Source organism: Manis javanica, chromosome 16, assembly GCF_040802235.1.
Source record: "Manis javanica isolate MJ-LG chromosome 16, MJ_LKY, whole genome shotgun sequence".
Lineage (NCBI taxonomy): Eukaryota > Metazoa > Chordata > Mammalia > Pholidota > Manidae > Manis > Manis javanica.
Window position 1 is genome coordinate 18,978,870 of NC_133171.1, and position 23,872 is coordinate 19,002,741.

The 23,872-nt window shown below is 41.1% G+C and overlaps 1 protein-coding gene across 7 annotated transcripts in view; it reads right to left on the reverse strand.

Annotated features, from left to right (window-relative positions):
• Positions 1-816: 816 nt before the first annotated feature.
• The window catches only part of RNF144B (ring finger protein 144B), a 343,986-nt gene continuing 320,930 nt past the window's right edge, over positions 817-23,872 (reverse strand). For all 7 annotated transcript variants that reach the window (XM_073224046.1, XM_036994324.2, XM_073224044.1 and 4 more), the window contains one exon: positions 817-3,384. The gene's annotated coding sequence lies outside the window, so the exon portion shown is untranslated. The remainder of the gene's footprint in view (positions 3,385-23,872) is intronic.

The following is a 23,872-nucleotide window of genomic DNA, read 5'->3' on the forward strand; positions in this document are numbered from 1 at the left end:
AATAGGTCTTCGGGATGGAAAGTACAGTGTGACGGCTACAGCTGACAGTGCTGCAGGACGCACAGAAAGCTGTTAAGAGAATGGATCCCAATAGGTCTCAGCACAAGGGTGATTTCCCGTCCTTTCTTTTTATTTGTCACTACATGAGATGGTGGAAGGTCGGTGAACCTACTGTGGTAGTCATTTCACAATGTATGCAAATCAAACCATCATGCTGGACCCCTAAAATTTACCCAGCAATGCATGTCCATTATTTCTCAATAAAACTAGAAAAAAAAAGGCATGTGTTTGAAAGGCATGTTTAGTATCTCCTGGTATCCTAGCAAGGGTTCTCCAGAGAAACGGAACCAATGGGAGAATTTTTTATAAGGAACTGGCTCCTGTGATTATGAAGGCTGAGAAGTCCTAAGATCTGCCACCAGCAAGATGGGGATGAGGAAAACCAATGGTATAGCTCCACAGGAAAGCTGTCTGGCTTCAGACCTAGGAAGGGCTGGTGTTTCATTTTTCTCTTCAAATCTGAAGGCAGGGAAAGACCAACATCCCAGCTGAGAGCAGCCAGGCACAGATCTTCAGCTAACTGAGTGACGCCTGCCTGCATTAGGGAGTGGATGGACTTCACTCAAAAGTTCAAAAGTTAACCGCATGCAGAAACACCCTCACAGACTCACAGACTGCACACCCTTTGGCATCAGTCGAGATGACACACAAAATTAACCATTACACCTGGTCACAGAACTTTGGAATGAACGTCACATGCCCATCCCTCCCAACACAGGGTTTTACAAAAATAAAAAAAAAATAGAAACTCAAATATTTGTTGAATGGAGAATGTAAATCTTTTTTTCTCCAAATTTGTTTATTTAAGAAATGAATCCAATAAAGATATTTAAGTAGTACCCAAGCCAAATGAACCACTTGAAAGAGACTATATCAACGTTATGAGCTTTGGATGAAGGGTGTAACTGCTTACAAAAAAATGCAAACCAGAAAAGGCGAGGAGAGAGTTCCTCACGACAAAGTCTGCCTTCTTGATAACTGGATAACTTTCCAGACCTGTGAAAGTGTCCAGAGGTGGGCAGACAAACTGAATGAGGACTGACCCTAGAGAGCTGAAAGAATATAGACTAAGAATTTTGAATTTTAGTTGTCACGTGTTCATGTAACTACTATAATTGGAAGAAAATATTCTATGCCCACAGAGAACGCATGTGTTCAATCATGTTCTCATTCAAGGGGCAAAGGAGGCTTCAGGGATGGGCTCTGGAGCTGAAACAACTTGGCTGCGTGAAACAACCGTCCCACGTCTGATGATTCCAGGCAGTTTTAAATCTCGTCAGTTTTTTCAGCTGTCAAATAGAGAAGGTAGCACTTGCTGCCAGGGTGTCTGTGTGCAGAGCCTCAGGGGTTACTCAACACGGTATCGGCTCCACCGTCAGCTGTCCTTTAACTATGCAGGCATTTTTGAAATGTATCTCACCCACGGCCAAAGAGTTCTCTTCCAAGACTGAAGACGTCAGCACTTCAGATGCGCCACAGGCAGAGCGACCACACACACAGTGCCACGTAAGAGCGGATCCAGCTCCCAGTTAAGCTGTCCGGGGTCACAAATATATTGGAGGCAAGATGGCCACAAAAAGCTGAGGCAGATGCAGCCTGCCTCCAGGGCCCCCGGTGTCCCGACCCGGGTCACATGCCCACGCACTGCCTGCACGAGAAAGGCTTTTGCCAGACCAACAGCCCCGTTCCTGCTGTAGATGAAGGAAGAAAAGGTGAGCGAGAACGCACCGACCACCTGTGGGTCTGACTGGAAATAATGACACCTCCTCCAACCCGAGCTCAGGCCAGGCTCAGCAGCGGTCAGAGCGGGAGCAGAGTCCATTCCCACTGGCCCCTGAACTGCTTCTCAGCCTCACCTGCCAGCCTCCTGACTCTGCAAAATGCCGCCGCATCCCCATAACACGTGTGGTCCAAGGATACAGGTGCACAGTCCCACTGTGACCATCTCCACCTAAACGAGGTGTTCCTTATAAGCTTAAGACCTTCCGCAGCAACTTCACAAGGCAAGCAAATTTCCCGTCCTCCGTGTGTCTACGTCAGACCCCCAGGCTGAGAACAAAGGGCGACACCCAGGCAGAGGGTTTGGCGCAGCCTGCTGCCCTCCGCTGACCCTGTCATCGCCTCCACGCCCCTGCACTGGGGTCTGAAGGGCCAGCAGAGGCAATTATTGGAGAGAGACAGGATTTTGTTGCTGTAAAAATTCAGATATTCCAGAAAAAAGAGACTCTCAAGCCTTGTGTGATTCATTTACTGTGACGCAAATCGAGAGAAAGCAGAGAGCAGGTGTCAGGAGGGAGGAAGATGAGGAATGAGGGACCCGGGCGCCTGGCAGGAAGGTGCAGGGCCCAGAAGCACCCGGAGGGTCCACATACCTAACAAGGTGATGATAGAAAAGGACAAGTCTGGAACCAGTGGCAAGGAGACCCCAAAGCAAGGACCCCATCTGCTAAAGAGCAGCTTTCCCATTTTTCTTTCCTCGTTTAGCCTGTGGAACAATCCCACCCTCTTGGACATGTCCCTCTGTGTGCAACGGGAGTTGATTGATGCCTAATGCATCAAAGTCCAAAATTCTGCTGTGGGCCTGTACCAGCTGGAGGAACTAGCTTCCTAGTACGTTTGACACTGATGCCACCTGCCCTCTCCCCTACCACACACATGCTTCTTAGTGAGGCATTAAGCTCAAGGATCTGAGTTTCTAGTGTGCCAGTCAGGTGGTGCCACATCAAACAGAACTCTCAGGTTTTAAGGGAGAGGAACTTTGGTTCAGCAGTCTCAGTGCCTTAGAGCTGTACACCTCCAACATTAGTGGGCATGAGAATCATTGGGGATCTTGCTAAAATTCACCTTCGAATCCAGGAGGTCAGCACAGCTAATGTGCTCCCAGGTAATTACCGTCACACTTTGGGGAGCTCAAGGATTTGCAGGGCAAACAAGCAAAGGTAAAGAGTGTCAGTGCGCAGCTGGAGGAAGAGCGATGTAAATACAGCTTCCCAGAAATGTAGAGTTAAAAGGGTCCTTCTCTGCTGTCAGCATGCAAGTGTTCCTGGGATCATTCAACAAGTCGCCAGCAGAGGAAGGAACCTCTAATAACCTAACTCTCAGGTCAATGTGTGTGCTCCAAAATGTACAGCTGCACATGGGAAACCAACCGACCTCTTCCAGAAAATCTCAACAACAATTCAACAGCAGAACTTGCATTCTTCACTTACCAGAAGAAGAGGCCAGTGCTTCCATTTCCTACTGTGTTGTGTTCCTTTCAAGATCTTTGGTGGAAAGTGGTAGTGATGAGGGTTCAGGGAAGAGGGGCTTCTTGTATCCTAGAAGCTGGATTAAAAGATGAGATTTGAAAAGATGTGATCTAATTCCACCCTCTGGCTTTATTATCGAGAAAACTTACCCCATTTCAATTTCCTCAGGGTCACCTTAGCTAGTTGCATGGAAAACGTGGAGCTAAAATCACTCTCTTAACTCCCAATTCATTGCTTTGACTTCTGCAGTAGAAAGTAATATTTTCCATTTCTAACTTTTACTTTCAGAGGAGTGTTTAACAATTATGAAACTTTACAGAAAACTGAGGAAAACAGGTTCTAATAGAGGGTTGGCATTTCAAATGGCTTACGAGCAAAAGGCTGGTATGATGACCTCTTTATAGGACCATCCAGCTGCACCCAGTAGGACAACAGTGTCTGTTTATGCCTAGGATCAAAGAGCCAGGGGCAGGAACGAGGTGTTTTGAAAAATATATTATCATTTGTGAGTCATTTGTGCTTATAATAAGTGTTCCAAGAAACTAAGTAAAGGTGTAGTTGTCAGGCAAAGCCAAGAGCCAAGGGAACTAGCTCAAGAAGGGGTTAATTGAAAAGCAAGGATTAGGTTTTCCAACACTAAGGAAAATTACTAAGGATGTTTCCTCCTGCATGGAAACAATTTGCTTGAATTTGTGTTACAGATAATAGAGAATTTCAGTAGGTTTGTTTGAGGCCAGGCGAGAACTTTACATGAGCCCTGATCCTGTCAGAAAGTGTTACAAATTGACACACCAGGTATTTCTCTTTATGCTGAATTTAGTGCATTTTAAGTCTTTAAAACTAATCTCTTAATTATTTTGATTCACCATTGTCAAACATTTTGGTGCATAAACTTTTCAAACCCTTGAAATGTCTGCTTTGTGTATCTTATAAGAATACTTATTATGGAAAAGTCTAGTTCTAGATGGCAAGCACAGATATAGAGGTTAAAAACCCACCCCTTACCCTTAAGAAGCTCACGGTCCCATTGGCAAGACAGATATGTACACAAACAGCACAGGGAGAATGTGGGGAAGCTGATCCTGCCTTGGTATGAAAAGAGAGAGCCTCAGATTTCCACAGCGGCATGTTGTACAGCCAAGTGGTTAAGAACACAAGCTCTGACATTAGATCCTTGTTTAAATCCTGACTTCTCCACTTATTATGTGTGTGATCTTGGGCAAGTTACTTAATTTCTTTGTGTCTCAGTTTACCCATCTGTAAAGTCATATAAGAATGGTGCCTTCCCCACAGAGCTGGAATGAAGATTAAGTGAATCAAACACATCAAGTCTTTAGAATAGTGACGATCACAGAGCGGTACCTAAGTCTGAGTACTTTCCGTTCTGAAAAGGGAGTTGTTTGATTCCCAATGACTTCTTTTATCACAGAATCCCCCCAGAACCTACAGGGTAAGAGAGCAGAGCAGGAGAAGGTGCTGTTCTTAATTTGGTCACACAGTTGATGTATGCTTGCTACCACCACGGTCTTGGGAGTAGTGAGATGGCTCACCTCCAAATGCCACAAAAGCCTAAGAAAGGTTTGTTTTGTGTGGTTAATATTTTCTCACTTAGTCATGTGTGCTACACCAATTGCAATAAACTTAGTGTGTTCCCAAGCTCTGAAAACAGGCTCAGCTTAGTGGGCTTAATCTGTTTCCCGAAACCTCGGCAAGGACTTTATAGTCAGAGCAGGGTTGATTTACAGTAGGGGGAGAAAATAGAAGGGAGAAATATTAAAATAAAGTGCAATCATGTTTCTATTTAAAAGTGGTTACTGCCAGCAATATTGCAAAATAATGCTGGCCAGAAACCAGAAAGCTGCACCTGCACAGATTCCAGCTGTGGAGTCCTGGAACCCTCACTGTGATTGCTCAATAACTCCTATTTAGCACCCCTGGCAAAAATTTGGCACATTGTGTATATCCACAAAAACACACATACACACTTCTACTCACACACACACCTTGGCAACGTGCTTAGCCCTTAAGTCATTAAGACAATCTGCTTAGGATGGTCAAGATGATTTTCTCCTTTTATAACTATTTTTCAAGCATATTTTTTTCTTTTACTCTCTGCATTGAAATCATACACGGGTTTATATCCAGCGATATTAAGCTCCTTCTACATCAAGTGTCGTTTGTCACACACAGGCCTTTTATCCTTCAATTTAACATCGGTACATCTGTGACTGTTAGGGAGGGAGTTGGTTCAGAGCTTCAGGGAGGACAGACTACAAGGTGGGGAAGGAATCCATGAAAGCAGAAACAGCAGGGAACGGCGGCCGCCTCGCGGGCAGCAGAACAAGGAAGAACAAAGAGGTAAGGGAAGTTCACTGAACTCCTGCTCAGCATAGGGCACCTGCCCTGACAACTCCTAAGGCCAGTGGCACCCGACCTCTAGTGTCTGCGTGGATCTGCAGGGTGCGGGAAGTAAGCCCCCACCACCCCAGGATTTGGGGGAGCTGCACAGCACTGGCTGGAGTGAGATGATGTTCTGAGAACTTCCCAAAGGCAAAAAAGAGATTTTTCAGGCAGGCTATTAAGGAGCAGGATCACATAGCTGCAGTTCTGTCTGGGTCACCCAGGCAACGAGAACTTGCTAGCCCAAGTCAAAGCTCTCAGCAGCGTACGACAGAGACAGAGTGAAGACTTGGAAACAGAATAAAACAGCAAAGAGACAAAGATGCTTACCACTGGAAGAACATGGAGACAAACACAGTAAGTGGAGCAATGAGAAGAAGGCTTTACTTAAAAAACACACACCCAAAGAAAGGGGAGTGTGGGTGTTACTCCAGGGAAAAAAATATGTTCCCACCCAGAGCAAATGATCTTTGAAGCCAAAATCAGTCAATGGGAGAAACAAAGTAGGAGAAACCAGTTTACTGCTTACAAGCAGTCATCTACTTCCAGTCACCCGTGTCTCCCACAATCCGGCTGCCAAAGGACCCCACCAGACCTCTCCAGTCCCCGTGTGCTCACTCTCCACCCCCCCTTTGTAAGCACCCATTGATATGGAGATGGACTACTTCTCTCCACCCCTTGGAAACACCTACTGATAATGGAGATGCCCTAAGGCCAGGCGAGAGAGTCGGAAAATATTGCAATTTTATTCACAGTGGGCAATCTCAGAGAGGAGGTACACTTAAAAGCTGGGATTCTGTCTTTAAAGGATTTTCAAGAATGGGATAAAGGTAAAGGGTCAGGGCAAGCAGACTTGGCAGGTGGTCTCATTATGTCAATCTCTGGTGAGAGACAATATGTCATTGTCTATAGTCGGTCCTCTAGGTAATTCTGTAGGACAAAGTTATTGTTCCTCTCCAAGAGAGTGGCCACTCCCAAGCTCTGGGAACCCATCAGTTACAGACTGCTTGCCCTGCCTTAGGGAAGTCATCGGCTGATTACCAGAGAATATGTTAGGAATCTAACCTCCCAACTGTCTGCTCTTAAAATGGAATCTTAGCCTCCGGATAAGCCCTTCCTGTTCCCACTATGCTATTCACACCTTGGCATTTTAAGGAAAATTAATCATGATGCTTGTCCCATGTCTGCGCCCCACCTCACCTGCATGAGCTAGGGCACGTCTCAAGGTCAGCCCCGACTCAGAGCCTGTGGAATAGACTCACATGGCAAAGGGTGCTGACTCTGCGAGCCCTTCCTGGCCCTCTGGTTTTATCTGGCTAACTCCTTGAGTCCCATTTAGTGGGCTACGCTGGCCTTATTCTCCCTCTGCCTGCTCATATCTATTTTTCTGCCTAACATAACTCTAAAAGAAGGAGCTGGCCTACCTTTAGAAATATCCATTAAAAAGTGAAGATTTGAGATTCATTTACGTAGTTCCCTTTTCTGAGGAGCTTCTGGCGCAATATGTGGCAACAATAATAATACCGTAACATTTAGGCAACTTGCAGCAAACTGAAGGGCTCATTTTGCTGACTGGATGGGAACAACAGATGCAGTACTGGAGCAGGAAGATCGAGTATTAGACATCAGCCCCACCAGCCAACAGCTGGCTTCCCACCCAAGGAGAAGACAGTCCCTGTCCCTCAGTTGGCTCAGTGGCACAACAGGAATCAGACTCTGGCCTGCCCGGCTCAGAGGGGTGTGAGGAACACATAATGGAAACATACATGACGGGGCTTGTAAACTATCCAGCACGTCGTTTATGCCACCCCAGTCCCTTGACTGAAACAGGAACTTACTTCAAATGTTTTAACCCAAGAAAGCAACTCAGAAAAGGGGTAATGTGTGGGCCTCCATTTTTCTTCCTTATAGGAGTATATCTTGGTCACTTCTGGACTCAAGTATTTTCTCTTCCAGACAAACATTCTCATTCTCAAAATATTCTATAACATGGCTATGAAAGACTATGAGATTAAATCAAATACTAATGAAGGATTAAACTTTGACCTTAAAAATACAACTTTCATTTGGTAACTAAGACGTCACTTAAAAGCCAATGACTGGCTGGGAAAAAGATACAGGAAACATGTGAATCGTCCTCTAAGACTTCTGTGAATAAGGCCAGAGGAAAATGGGCAGAGAGCAGGGGAACTTAAAAAGGAAAAGCACAGGAAAGACCTGACAGACTAAGACTGAGTTGGGCTTCTCTGTCTTCTTCCGTAAAGCGTATTGGCAAATAAAATCAACCATTTTAAATAGTTGTGCTCATTTCTGATATCCTGAAATGGAAAAGAGCAGCCGTGTAAATGACTAGTTTTAAAGAAGTATGCTAAACGTAACGATAGAAAAGCACAAATAGAGATAGATAACACAGCTCTTAGGATCAGAGGCTTCTTAAAGAGGAAATTCCTAAACCCGGCCCTCAGGGAAACAGCAGTCTCTCTCCAAGAAACAGCAGCCTTTTTGGTTGGAACCAACTCCTTTTCTCCAGCAAACTTTGTACAAGTGTCTTCCGTGCTTCATGGAGAACTTTGCTCTTACCCAGCATCACTGGAGAGGCCTAAGGGGCCTCCCTCTTGGTTGCCACCGAGTGGCAGAAAATTTATCTTAATGATCCACAGTAGCATGGAAGAGAGCTACTTAAATCTAATAAAAGTGTACCCCTAGCACCATGAGAAAAAAATTAGAGAAGTTCTGAAATATATATCCAAGCTTCTAGTCTTCAGTCGGAGGATTACGACTTGCCTCCACTTATTGAAGAGCAGAATTAGCTCAGTAATTTCTACCATGTGGGATTGGCCTGAGAATTAGTGTTTCAATGTATTCTGAAACTTTGGAATAGGAAGTATTTTTTTAAGTAGAAGAATCCTTTTATTTAATAATCCCCTATTCCCTCAAGATTTTCATCAGATGGGTCTTTTTTCATCTCTGTCCTGTTTACAGTCCCTCTATAGGGACCCAGCAGGCTCAGGTGCGCGGCACAGTGAGTTTAGGGATATGTGCGTCAGCCGCGACGAGATGAGGGCCTCTGTAGGAACAAAACGTCGTCAGGTCCCTATTCCGTATGCAGTCTCTTTGCTTTGCAAGGACCTGGGCTACCACTTCCAAATCAGCAATGCAGATGTTTTATTTCAGAAAGGAAACCATCAGAAAGTCATAAGTAAGGCAGTTGGCCTGACCCTGGTACCTGATCAGTAATTTCTCCTAGGTACTGTTCCATAATCAAAATTTAATGTTTCAAAGACCGCAGGAAAATCACCTAGAAAAGAACTGAAATGGGATTCTGCTCTGGCCCGCGAGCATTCAGTTCCTTTGAAAATGTGAGCTTTCTTCGTGTGCTCCGCCTGCTGACACAGAACCGAGAGCCCAGGGAGGGCAGCCCTGACAGTTACGATTAGGGTAAAAACGGGGTGACAGAATTCATTTTCAAAGTTTCTTTGCAGTTTATTTTTTTTTAATTAAATTGGCACTACCAAATTCAATGACAAGGCTAGCCTGCTGTGTTCTGAGCCCCGACAGCTATTGTCTCCGCAGTCTATGCACCCTGCTAACGTTTCCTATAATGCGACTAATAAGCAACCGCCAGCAGTAAATGCCTTCTCATCTCACTGCTGCGCACAGCGCTGGCTGGAGCGGGGATGCTGATAAATGAACCCGCGTCATCACTTCGGATTTCTTTGTTACATCTCACAGCGTGAAGATGGCTTCTGCTCAGCACGTCCCCCCAAAACAAACAAACGCGGTGGCCATCTCCCCCATCCATCTCTCCTTGTTGCCGGCGTCCAAACCCCTGCGCTGCCTCACTACCAACCGCCATCCCCGGGCAGTGAAACGTCCCAGCTCGAGTGCAGACCTTGGCTGTCGCTCCCCCACGGCTCCTTTGCCAACTGCGTGTTGAAGAAAGACATGGAAATCAGAGCAAGGGACGGAAAGAGTGTGAACTTTCTCTCCTTTCCGGGCTGTTTTCATTAGGTAAAAAATAATAATAAGCTCATTAAAATCCAGTTGGGTCTGACATCGTCCCTTTTCCCTTCTCAATCTTTTTATAGTTTCGAATCATTAACTATCAGCATGAAGCGCAAAGGTAGCTCTCGCCGTCTATGAAATGGTGACACATTTGACAGTAATGCTTTTGAAGGGCCTGTCACATTCTCTCCCCAAACAAGTCTCATTAATGCTCAAACTGTCTTTTTTTCTCTCTGCTTCTTTTCTCCAGATTTCTCTCTAATTAGCTTGTTTTTTTATGTTCCCTCGTTCCACAGTTTGAGCTTAAAAAAAAAGGAAGTGGATGTCATTTCCATGAACCCCAAGGCCAAGTTAATCAGCAGAATTAATGACTCTATTACCCATTAGACTCGGGGCGGTGGCGCTTAACTCCCAGCACCCAGTGCCCGCCCTCTACCAGGCTACTTCATTTCGCTCTGGCACATATAAACAGGTGCTCCCTCAAAGCAAGCTCTGAGGTTCACCCTCTGCACAGCGTTTCTTTTCCCTTTCAGGGCGTGAGTCAGGAGGGGAGGTTGAAACTGTAGCCACCTGGGTCTGCAGCGTACATGCTGAGCAAGTGCCCCGCCATTAAATGAGGTCGGATGAAAGGCAGTCCCCGAGAGGACTGGGAAAGTCACGACCCAGCATCCTCTGAATGACCCGCGATCGATGACTCCTTCTTGTAGAAAATGTCACAGTTAGAGCATCACCAGAAGAGGCTGTATTTTTCAAAGTCATACTGGAGAAGAAAAGGTACATGGAAATTTCTGCCACCAGATAAGCTGAATGGTCAGTTTTAAGAAACAAGCATAATTGGAGATTGAATCATTTTTGAAATTCATTTTCAATGGATGGAGGGGCAGAAATGTCAAATGGTTGTTCCCTCTTTGAACAAGATTGGGAAATAGTATCTAATCATCCTAAAAGTCAACACTAACACAAAACCAACTGAACATTTTATATGTATCCAAGATACTTTATTTTGGAAGCGTCACCCTGGAACCTGTCAGAAGAATAGGATAATTTTTATTCTCCATAAACGTTCTCAGTTTAATTTTTAATGATATTCATATCAATAAAAAGATAAAGACGACCAATACAGATTTGTCTGGACACTCACACAGGCTTCCAAAGAGTAAAATCACCAAGAACATTCCAGAGAACAGACTTTCTTCTGTTAGTCTCCATATATAAGTTCACTCTCATCTACTATAAAAAGCCTTTTGGCTTCATTTGGTGGGTTATCTATGCCTAAAAGATTATTACTGGAAAAATTTCTTTCTAAATGAATATCCTGCCCTCACTGGGTCTGAAGCATCTTGAGCCAAATGGAATGCCTGTGTGTGTGCCTTCAAGCCTTCAAGCCTTCAAGCCTTCCCTTGGCCTTGGCCTTAATTCAGTCTACAAAATATACCTGAAAGGATATTGGCAAGAATAAAAACCCCAACATCGACTTTATTCTTTTGCCCACATCTCTTTATAGAGACAATACCATTCTTGTTCAGTGACCTTTTTTTCTTTTCTTCATTAGGAAGGGAATTTTTAAAAATCCTCAGGGCATTAAAAAAAAATTTTAAGTCAATAGCAGGACTCAAACTTTCAAGAAAAGAGGTTTCTTCAGTGGTTATTAATGAGAGTCTTGTGTCACAAAAAGGACATTTGCAACACTTGGAAAAGAAAGGAAGGATATTTTCAACTCTTGGAAAATATCACATTTAGCAGAGCTATCTTTAAATATCATTGAGAATATAAGCCATGCACTCTCTCTTCGATGTGTAGATTGTAGCAGGAGTGACGTAAAAAACATCATAAAAATAAACAATAAAGTTTATTCACATAACAAAGAGGCCCCAAATACTTATTCTAAGAGTCAATGCATTCTGGTGATCTTTGTCCCAAATTGGAAACTCAGAGAATAAGAAATGTGGTGCCAGCCTGCCAACCCCTCACAGTGGTTATGGGAGATCAAGGGTTGGGGTTAGGCAGTGCAAACTTTACTGACCGATTTGCCTTTCCTCTATACAAAATATCATAGTAGCATAATGCAAAACCATGTATAGGTAAGTGAAAAATAGTTCATAAAAATCACCACAAAGATTCCCAGCACCCCAAGAGAAATTATTGCACAGGACATCACTCAAAAATCTGCACACACACACATTGAGAGCTGTATTTGTGTTGGTGTATGTGTTAATCTCTAGCCACAGAAAAAGACTCATTTTATCCCATACCTTTCTTCACTTGCCTTTGTTCGTGTGATGCAGGGTAGTTGATTTCTGGGGCTTTCTGGACTGCCTCCACATTTGGCTCTCCTCCTCTGTGCCATCCTAACATCCTCCAGCTATCCTATTGTAACATGTCTCTCATTGTCTCTCTCTCTCACCCATTAGAAAAAAAGAAGGCAAGAACCCTGCATATTTTATTTACTCTTAAATACCCCCATAGAGTGACCCACAGCTGGCATGAGCAATCTGTAGAATAGACGAGTGGAGAAAAAATGAGTGCATCAATTGAAGCCTAAATCAGTGGTTATAAACTCCATGTTCCTTCTAATGCCATTCACAGTTACCTCCAGATTATCTAAAAACCTAAGACCTGCCTCAGAATGTGTAAGTATGGGGTGTTTTCATGCTAGTTTCAGATGAGCAAAGTTGATGGGAAGAATGCATGTTCGAGACAAACATTTACTTCAGTGGTTACTTTTTTATTCTTGACTTGTCTTAATATGTAAAGTGTTAATAATGTACACAACTAAAGAAAATCTGCACTTCCAAGTTCATCGCATTATTCACAGTAGCCAAGATATGGAAACAACCTAAGTGTCCCTTGATGGATGAATGGATTGAAAACACACACACACCACGAAATATTACTCAGTCACAAAAAGGGACATCCTGCCATCTTAAACAACACGGATGCACCTGGAAGATATTATGATAAATGAAAGGAGCCAGACACAGAATGAAAAAACTGCATTTATATGTAGTCTAAAAAATGGCCAAATGCACAGAAGAGAGTAGAGCAGCGGTGACTATGGGTGGGAGGTGGAGGAGACGGGGAGACGGCAGTCATAGGGCACAAAGGTGCAGTTACACAGGCCAGAGAGCTGACGCACAGCATGATGGCTGTAGTTAACAATGCTGCACTGAATACTATAACTTGGCTAAGACAGATTTCAGGTGCTCTCATCGAAAAACGATGGTAACTGGGAGAATAGAGGTTAACATGACTGTAGCAATCACTTCATACATAGATATAAATGAATATAAAATCAGCATGCTGTATACCTTAAATATATGCAATTTCTTTTTTAAAAAGAAAATATTCAACATTTTTAACTCAGATATTTTTCCAATTTTCAGATGGAAAAATGTCCATTGCTCAAACTTGAGAAAATAGTGCTTCCAACGTGCACTATACATCAGGATCTTGAAAAAACATTGCTGCTCAGGCCTCATACCAGATTCCAATTTAACTGGTCTGGTTCGGGGTCCAGGCATTGCCATGCTAATGTGTAGCCAGGGTTGAGAAGAGCCATTCTAGTGAAAGATGGTGGACAACAGTCTCAACAAAAAGCAACATCTTTACACTGGGTTCACCCACGAAGAACCTGAGATGCTGTGGGGAGTCAGCACCTTCTTCCATAAGGGACACTCACCTTCTCTAGCTCAGTGCTTATAACGTGGCTCAATGCCACAGATAACATCCAAGCCTGCAGTAGTGCTGAGGGGCACTAATGAGTTCAGATCCATAACATAATTTCTACCACTGGAAAACAGTGGCACAAATTTCTCATTTTTAAAACTGGTTGGGCATGAGAATCATCTGAGAAATTTCTCAGAAATGCAGATTCCAAGGCACAAGTAACTAACTGAATCAGGAGTCTCTAGATATAAACTCTTTATGCATTTTTGCCAAACTACCCAAGGGGTTCTTACGTTTGGCTTAATAGTTGTTAGACCTGCCTGGATAAAGGCATAAGTATATCATAAATGCATAGAAACATCTATTTCATTCTGAAACCCAGTCCTTTCTATGTTGTGACAGAAAAGCTATAGCCTTTGGACTCTGACCCATCTGTGTTAGAATTCCAGCTTCACTGTAATGTGTGAAGTTATATCATGTGCCCAACAGAAAGTTCCTAAAGTCTCTGTGCAGCTGAGAAAATGGGAATAGCAAGACCATGTCCCTCAAGGACAGATGTAAACAGTCCAGCGATGTAAGGCGCAGTACAAATGACCCATACAAGCTCAGCCCTTTTCCCCTTCCCTATTCTATGTCATGTGACCAGTGGAAAAATAATTTTAAAAATAGACAAAATAGAGAAAAGCTAACGTACAATAAAAATCAAACACAGGATGCCAAGACCATGCGAATTATTTTCTTTAAATAATTTCTGATAATTAAAAAGTAAGAATCTCAATACAAAATTTCTCTGGGATTAAAACCATTTACAGATTAAATAACTTTCTGAAATATTTGTTCTGAATTCATGGCATAGCCATGTTTAGTTAAGTTTGGTAAGGGGTTTGAAAACAATTCAGAAAGTAACTATGACTCACAACAAACTCATGAAGACAAAAAAGATTCCGTTTGAAATTGCAGGTGTTGGTTATGAAAAAAAGATGGGGCTCTCCCCTCCTAATTCTCTAAGTAATTCACTCTTCTCAGAGGAAAGAACTTGGCTTCTGTTTCTTTATTTATGAATCATATCAAAAGTCAACTGCCCTGTGAAGCCTCTCCTAAAAGTCCTCTTTGAAACAAGGTGGGTTCAATTCAACACGTACAGACCAGCCAATCATACGGAGTGGCCACATAACTGCCAAAAGCATCCTCCTCTGCACTGTCCGATTATCTGTAATGTGCCTCTACTGTTGTGCCCCCACGCCACTTGGGGCCTCTTTCCTTGTTTCTCTCTGCTAGAAGACAGTGTGTTCCTCCGAGGCAGAAACCAGAGCACATTTGTCTTTGAATCCTTCTCTCTCAACACAGTGCCTTGACACAAGGTAATTCTGGAAGGAAGAAAAATTGGAAGGAAAGCGTTCTTGTTCTCTAGCGACAAAGTATTGTGTACTCAAATTACATGTAGGTGAATACCGAGCGCTGGACGAAGCCCAGTCCTTCTCATAAAGCAAAAGAAATCTAAATAAAATATTAGCAAGTTGAGTCAAGCAGTAACTAAAAGAGTAACTAATGAATCACTGCTAAGTGGTTATCATGTCAGGGATACAACAATAGTTCTTTATTAGAAAATGTAGCAAGAAAATTCAGCATATTAAAAAACCAGTCAGTGGTTTATTAGAAAATGTAACAAGAAAATTGGTCATATTTAAAATTCCTCAGGTTGAATAATATTATCTCAGCAGATGCCAAGAAGGCATTTGATAGAAATAGACTCCCATAATGATGAAAATTTAAACTCAAAGTAAATGCCAGATTCAGGGGTAATGGTGACGCTCCAGAATCGATCAGATGAAGGTCAAGGACAAGGGTAAATAGTCATTTCTGCTATTAACTCCATTATTTAGAGTGTTTATGTACATACACAATTAAACAGTTTTAAAAGCACAATTACGGGAAAAGAAGAGGGCAGAATCACCATGGTGTCAAAATGATATATTTGTACACCTGAATGAAGCAAAAGATTCAACTGGAAAAAACCATTGAAAATTAGGAATTCAATAAGATAATCACTTAGAAACTTAATAGGTGGTCCTAATTCTCGCGAGAAGCTGAACTGCATTGAAGGTTTTCTTCCTCCAAAATCAGCCCTGAAGGAAGTAGAGAGTAAGAGAGAGACAGAATGGAGAGAAGTGAAATTCCAGGTGGGGAGGAGTGTAATTTTTTCAAGTGGTTTTGCGTGGGCCGGGGTGGCGTGGGGGTGGGGAAGGACCGGGCAGGTCTGACCTGGGGCAGGAGGTTGACCGGAGGCAGAAAGAAGCCTCGGCACCTTGGCATTCTGCCTTTCATTCTCTTGTGCCAGGGGTTCTCAAAAGGCTGTCCCAGGACGAACAGCATCAGGATCGCATGAAAACTTGCTGAAAATAAATACTTGTGCCCACCCCCCCTCCCTGGCCTGTTAAATCAGAAATTTGGGGATTGATACTCAGTAATCTATGTTTTTAAAAAGTCCTCCTTTAGTGAGTCTGATGAACACTAAGGTTTGAGAACCACTGTCCTCTTAGCCCTGCTTCTCCGTGGCAGCACAAAAGGTAAATTGGTGCACGGAGGAGTTACTTTATGTGGGCGGTTATTACCCGTGGTTTCCAGTATGTGGGGTTCTTCGTTCTAAAGTTCACGTCCCACCCCTGAGTTCACTGGGGATGTCACACACTGGGTTCTGGTGGTCATCCACAAGCTCGCTTTGACAGAGTAGCAAAACCCTAAGAGAAACATGAGCTCACAGGCCAAAGTAAAAAGGCACTTGAAGATCCTAATTATTTCCCAAAAATAAAATATACTGGATAACAATTCCCATCAGAAGCAAAAAAGATTGCAACAGACAACAAGAACTTAAAACTAGACAATTAATTATATTAAATTAGATAACAGAAAATAGTAGCAATATGAAACAAGAAAATATAAAAAAACAACTACACATAAATCTTAGTCATAAAAATATAAGGGTTAAAATAAAGAACACAGCCAATAAGATAAATAACATAATGGAGACAACTGAGGAATAAATCAGTGGATTTAGGCTACCAAAAGAAAGAAAGAAGAAAAATACAGAAGAAAAAGTAAGAGCTATGGAGGATAAAGGCAGAAATGGTAATACTGAGGTCATCCAAATGCTAGAAAAGGATGGAGACAAAAATGGAGAGAAAGCTATACTGGCAGTAATAAGAAAGGTAAGTTTCCTGGAAAGAATTCAGATTGAGAAAGCTCCTAGACTTCTGATTCCAGCCCTGATGGAGTAATAGGGACTATATCTACCCTCCTATCTTAAACAACTAAAAAACAAGACAAAATATATAAAACAGTCTTAAGACATTGGAAAACACAGCAATTCCTAAGAGAATGGAAACAAACACAGTTGGCACTATGATTGCCCCGATTTACTGCCAGAAACAGTTTCTAGGGTACAACACAGAGAGGGAAGACTCAAAAGTTCCTGGCAATCTCCCTAAGTGAAGAGATGGAGTTGACAATTCAAGGACATCAAGGTAATTAGAACTTGCAAGGCAGAGTGCCAGAGAAGAGACAACCAGCAAGCCCTGGAGATCAACAAGGGGCTCCCAGTGAATGCTCACAGGAGTACTGATCGTGGTGTAAATGTGAGGAAACAAGAAAAACTCATAGGCATCCACCCCCATTTCTCCCATACAGTCAGGAATACTCATGCTCCCAAGAACCAGTGTAGGCATCGTAGGACACGGAGCCTCAGGCTGAGTACTCCGACGGTACTGCCTCAGCAGAAAGACTAATCCAGCCCTAGACTATTGTTTGTTTTGGTCCTGTGGTGTGATAAAAAAATATATCTGGTCTTTGCCCTGGATTCTTGGCACAGCTCTAAAACCCCTTGGAATTTCCCGAGTGGAAGCACTCTGCTAATGGGATCATGCATGGAAGGGATTCCTGAAGTGGCTTCCCTGGGATGGGGGCTGCTCACTAGGAAAAACCAGCCATGTCATTGCAGGGCTGGAATTTCAAGTTGCCTGACCTCTGGGGAGAGGAGAACTGGAGAATGATTTCAATCATATAGCCAATGATTTAATCAATTGTGCCTAAGTAATGAAGCCCCCATAAAATTTCTTGGACACTGAGGATTGAAGGAGCTTCCTGCCTAACACTGATGAGCTGGAAGGGAGAGGGACCCCAATTCCATGAGGAGAGGGTGCGGAAGCTTTGAGCCCTCCACACTCACCGTCCTGCCCTCGTTTCTTCCATTCAGCTGTTTCTGAGTTGCAGCCTTTATAACAGTAAGTAAACCACTTTCATGAGTTCTGAGGGTTTTCTAAGAAATTATCAAACAGGAGGCTGGGTTGTGGGAATTCCAAATTTGGAGCCACTGGAGTAGAAGTGCAGACAGTCTGAGGGGCCCCATTTGCAGCACACAAAGTAGTGGGAAAATACAGTACACGATGACAAGTAAAACAAAATCAATCAAAACAGACCCATAAATGGCATAGATGAGAGAGTGAGTCAAAAATTAATAAAACTGCAATTATAAATATACTCCATATGTTCAAGAAGGTAGAGAAAAGCATTAGCACTTAAGGAAAAATATGGAAAATATAAAAATGAAAGAAAATAGACTCATAAGGATGAAAAATACATTGAGATAAATATATATATATATATATATTGGATGAAATAGAGATTAGACACCACAGAAGAAAAGATTAGTGGACTTGAAGATATAGCAATAGAAACTACCTAAAATGAAACAGAAAAGATGGGGAAAAAAAAACAGTAAGAACATGAGGAAACTGTGAGACAACCTCAAAAATTCCAATATACTTTCTTAGAAAAGTGTAATTGACACAATATTATATTAGCTTCAGGTGTACAACAAAGTGATTTGACAATTATATACATTACAAATGCTCACCATGATAACTACAGTTACCATATAAAGTTATTGACTATATTCCCTGATAACATTTACTTTATAACTGGAATTTTGTACCTCTTTTTCTCCTTCACCTATTTCATCCATCCTCCCACCCTTATGGCAATCACCAGTTTGTTCTCTGTATTTATATTTCTTATCTGTTTGTTGGTTTGTTTTGTTTTTCACGTTCCATATATAAGTGGAATCATATGGCATATGTTTTTCTCTGATTTATTTCACAAGGCATAATACACTCTCAGCCCATCCATGTTGTTGCAAAGGCAAGATTTCTTTTTTTTAATGGAACTTTTTTTTAAGAGAACTGTATACTTCTAGCATGATTTTTACAGAAACTAACATGATTCTAAAATTCATATGGAAATGCAAAAGATCTTGAAAAAATTTCTAAAAAGAAAAACAAAGAAAACTTAGACAACATGATTTCAAGACTTACTGTATGAAGGTACAGTAATTAAGAAATTGCCATAAACGTAGACATAAAGAGCAGTAGAAGAAAATTGACTCCAGAATCATTGCACATATGTATAGTCAATTGATTTTTGACAAAGTTACAAGGCTATTTAATGGGAAGAGGATATCTTTTCAACAAATGGTGCTAAAAACAATCAATTAGATAGCTATGAGCAAAAAAGAAAATGAAACTTGATTAACTCACAACATACATAAAACTAAATCAGAAAAGAACAAAGAATTACATGTAAGAGCTAAAACCATTAAACTGATAGAATAAAACAGACATTGTGCTTGGCAAAGATTTTTTAAGTAAGACACCAAAAATCATAATCCATAAAAGAAAAAAATTGATAAATTGGACTTAAAATTAAAGTTTTTTGCTCTTCAAAGAACAAAGTCATGAAAATGAAAAGACAAAGCACAGACTGGGAGAAGATATTTGCAAAATACATACCTAAACAAGAACTTGTGCCTAGAATATAGTCTGATGTTGTACAACTCAATCGTAAGAAGACAAACCACCTGATAACAACTGGGCCACATATCTGGGCAAACTCTTCCCCGAAGCAGACACACAGAGGGCAAATAAATGCGAAAGAAGATGCTTACTTAACACCATTATTTGTTACGAGACATTCAAATCAGAGCTATAATGAGGAAGACTAGAATGAATGGCATGCGCAGTTTGGACCTTAGCAGAATAAATTCATTACATTTTTTTATCATAAAAATGAAGAAACATTAAACAAAAAGACTGCTAAATTGGCCACATAAAATGAAACACTTCCTTTTAATGGAAAAACAAAAGAACTCTAAATATATCTGAAAAACAAAATGAACCTGGGAAATAGTATTTACAAAACACGTGACAATGGGTTACTAATCTTCAAAGGCAAAGAGGCTAATTGGTTTTTAAAACTCAAAAGAACATAAGCTCCAAAGAAAAAATACAGTGATCAACAATAACATAAAAAGATACTCCTTCTCAATTATTATCAAAGAAATAAAAAAGCAACTGGGTACAATATTAATAAATGGGCAAAATGACCAGCAACACTGCAACACTCCACCAAGGGACACAACAGAAGAAAAGTCTGAATAAGTAAATAAATTAATAAATGTTCTCTTGAATGAAATTACATTATAAAAACATAAATTTCTCTAAACTCTCACATATTGAATTAAAACATTATAGAAATTTATTCAAATGCCATTCACAGTCCCAACCAAATAACTTTGAAAACTTGGCCAAAAGAGGGTTCAAAAATATTTCCAATTATTGTTCAATAAAGTCATTTGGGCAGTAAGCTGTCCATTTGATAGAAAAATACTGCCAAATGTTCAGGACAATGAACTATTCATTTGGAGGAAAAAACAATAGTAATAGGACTTCACCTGATATTTAAAGAGTAAAATTAAGTCACAAAATTGCTAACTGAAGTTTAGAAGGGATTTTTTTTTGTATCATTAATCTACAATTACATGAAGAACATTATGTTCACTAGACTCCCCCCTTCACCAAGTCCCCCCCACATACCCCATTAGTCACTGCCCATCAGCGTAGTAAGATGCTGTAGAATCACTACTTGTCTTCTCTGTGTTGCACAGCCCTCCCCGTGCCCCACACACATTATACATGGTAATCGTAAGGCCCCCTTTCTTTTTTCCCGCCCTTCTCCCTCCCTTCCCACCCATCCTCCCCAGTCCCTCTCCCTTTGGTAACTGTTAGTCCCTTCTTGGGTTCTGTGATTCTGCTGCTGTTTTGTTCCTTCAGTTAGAAGGGATTTTTGTTTTAAATAGTCACATACTGGGGAAAATCTTAGCATGTCATAAAAACTCAGAAGCATAAAACAAAAACACTGTAAACTGACCACATACAACTAAAAACTTCATTACAAAAGGAAAATCAGGTGTACTGAACATATTTTAAAGTAAAAATACAAAGCAGGAAGTAACATTCTTAAAGCATATGATAAAAGAATATTATCCTTAATATGCAAATAGCTCAAAGAAAATCTTAAGGAAAAAAGCATGACAAGAATACATAACTACTCAAAAGAAAAGCTTAAAAATCGCCAGCAATCATGAAAACATATTCTTTCTTGCTTATAACCAAGAGATGCAAATTAAAACAACTGTATGTCATACTAGTAGATTGGAAAAGGTGAAAAATATCAAAATCTATATTGAAAAGGGAATAGAAAAATCAGACACTTGGGATTTGTTGATGAGCATTGCAATTCATATCCCCTTTCCAGAGGTCGCTGTGGCAGGCACGCAGGCAGGAGAAGAGGACAAGAAAGAAGGGAGGGAGGGAAGGAAGGGGGCAGGAGGAGAGAAGGGGAGGGGAAAAGGAGAAAAAGGAAAAGTTCCCTCGATCTTAAATGTTATTTAAGTAAATTATAGGATATAAGATAATACTCTGCAGCATTAAACATAACATAGAATCTTTCTTGTCATGAATAAATGTTCAAAGTTGGTGAAAATATAAATATAATACATAAGTATATACATAAAGGACAGTACATAGTGTGATCCTGACTACATAAAAGTGTGTGTGTGTGTGTGTGTGCGCACGCGTACATTCATAGAGAGATACTAACAGAGTTTTCACCAATATATTAACAGTGGTTATTCCTTGGCAGAAGAATTCCAGGTGATTATTTTCATATGAAACTTCATCCTTTCCTAATAGTTTGAGTTTTTAAAATAATGAGCATGCTTCCATTTTAAAGTAATAAAGCTATTTTTTAGATGTGACTCATCCAAAAAAATGAGAGGAATTGTTAATAATAATGTGGTAACTGATTCAGCTTAAGATCACATACAGAAAGTCACTTAAACACAGGTCTCCTTCAAACAATCCCTCTATTCAGTTTAATCCTCTCCTGCTCCACTTCAGAGGAGACAGGAAGAACAGAAAGCAGAAAGCATTTGATAACACTCCAAATGCAAAACCACTATTTCATTCTCTTTTTAGTGGTTTTTTGTAACTGAATTTCCTTTTAGGTCAACACCCTTCTTGGTATTTAGAAAGAGACAAAGTAAAAGGTAACGTTAGCGGGTTGTCAGCGTGTTTGAGGTATTCACTGGTGTCCAAGCAAAGAAGGAGAGGTGGACATGGACGGCCAGCATTCGTCATGAGCAGGTGGCATGGACAGCTGTGAGATTCTGTGTAGAGGTAAAAACAGAAAATAATTGATGTTCACAATCAAGAACTACAGTATGGGATAGATTTGGAGGAGCAGTCCAGAAGAATGTTTAAATCAAGTAAAATATTTACAGATGTGCTCACAGCTCCTGTTCATTCATTCATCCTTTTGGTCCCGATCCAGTCAAATATTACCTCTAGGTATAATATTTGGCTCTGAGATGAACATTAAAATATTTATTGGTTCCTTAATATTATCAGAGCCACTTCCGACCTTGAGCCTGGTTTGTTTCCATCAGGAAGTGTTGTGTGATGCTTGGTCCTGATCGCCCTAAAGTGAAGAAATGTCATCAGACAGATCTTATTTTCACTCCTCGTGTCCATTCTAGAATGCTGGCTGTCTTCGTTGTTAGTGTCTGGCCATACCTCACTCTTTAAATATTGCGGTCAATCTGGATTATTTTTACTTTAAGGTAAATTTAATCTGTATGGCAGACAATGAGTGTCCTGGATATCAGACACTTCAAAAATTTATGTTCTAGACGACCATTCATTTCAAATACCCAGAAGTTTCACCCAACCATTATAACCACTAAAGAGATCATTGTGTAGGTATATAAAGACTTATTTACAAACTCCAGTACAAGATTGCTTTCAACAGGGAAAAACAAAAGATAGGAAAGCATGATCAATAGGAAAGCAGATAAAGAAATTTGGGTACAGATATTCTATGGAATCATTAAAATCCATTCAAGTTTTCACTGAGCATAATACCCTCTAGCTCCATCCAGGGTTATTGCAAATGGTAGGATTTGTTTTCTTCTTATGGATGAAGAGTACCCATCGTGTATATGTACCACATCTTCTTTACCCACCCATCTACTGTTGGACACTCAGGTTGCTTCCATGTCGTGGTTATTGGAAATAGAGCTGCGATAAACACAGGGCTCTTCTTTAAAGTGTCAGTTTGCAGAACCAACCATGTAGTGATAGCTTCCATCACTAGGGTAAGAAGCTCCACACTCCCTTTATGGCTAAGTCTTTAGAATGTCTGATAATCACAAACTGCCGTCCATTCTGTGGTGTACACAGGGAAAGCTAAATTGCGTGGCTGGTATTTATAACTGTCACTTGAGAGCTATCCACAAATCTACTTGCACGTGATGATTCAAATGATCTTTACCTCACAAGTCCTGTTGTCATGTACCTTCCCTGTCCCATCTTTCTAGGTTGGTCAAAGTGTATAAACAACCATAAAGGATCCTAGATAAATCCATGTTTTAAAGATGGTTGGGAAATGTTTGGGTGTACCTTAAAACAGGAAAGACTGTGCGTAATTCAAACTGTCACACTGAAATGCCTGCTCATAAGGGGCACATGTACGGAGAGGTCTTGATGGTGTCCCAAAGGGCTGTCACCACATTATCTAGGTCACACTGCAGGCAATGCACTTAGAAATTGCTCTCTCTAAGGTTTCGGATATAGAAGATATTTTGATTTGGAATTTATCATAATATTTTTTAAAAAGTACAATTCACATGTCACATTATTGGGCATGATCCAAAAAAGATAAATTTTTCTCTGTCATGGAAAGTAACTAAGACTCCTTAGTTAAGAGTTTGTAAGTACTTCATAAGTTCTGAGAATGATCTTGTTGGTAGGACTGGCTTCTTTTTAAAGAACCAGTCCCATCATAAACCTCTGCTGAAGATTTTTGGGCCAGTTATTCGGAACACAAGTTTCCAGACAATTTAGATTCTGGCAGTAGTTTTGCATCTACTTAGTGTTGCTTTAAGGATTCAGTCTTACCTTCACCACTTCTCATTTAAGCACCAAAGGCACAGACTAGAGGATGTGCTTTAAGTGCTGAGGGAAATTTTCCATGTTTAATGACTGTTAAATTACTAATGGGAAGCTATTTAAAGTCTTGCTTGAGTGATTCCAGACTTATTTGGG